Raw genomic sequence first — 381 nt, 5'->3', positions numbered from 1 at the left:
CCGGCAGCGCTGCGGGGCTGGCGAGGTCGTTCTCCGACGGGGAGCTGCTCAGCGACGGCAGGATGGGGGACTGGACCGAGAGGCTGGGGCTGCTGCAGCCCAGGTCTGTGGCACAGGGGTGACAGCCAATGCTCAGCCGAGGCAGGACGTGCCCCGCGGGACCCCCTGGGCTCAGCTGGGGCCATCACCCACCCTGCACAGGGCTGGGGGGAATGGGAAGGGCCTGCACAGAGGCAGAGACATACCGCTGAGCGAGGACAAGGAGGAGATGGAGTGCGAGAGCTCCTGCAGCTGCAGGTCCGCCTGCTGAGGGGGATGTAGTTGAGCCCAGCGCTGGGGCAGAGACCTTGGACAGGCTGAGCCAAGCCCCTGCTGCCCCCC

Source organism: Pygoscelis adeliae, unplaced genomic scaffold (genome assembly GCF_000699105.1).
Source record: "Pygoscelis adeliae isolate BGI_AS28 unplaced genomic scaffold, ASM69910v1 Scaffold421, whole genome shotgun sequence".
NCBI lineage: Eukaryota > Metazoa > Chordata > Aves > Sphenisciformes > Spheniscidae > Pygoscelis > Pygoscelis adeliae.
The sequence above is the reverse complement of the archived record's forward strand: the minus strand, read 5'-3'. Positions refer to the sequence as shown.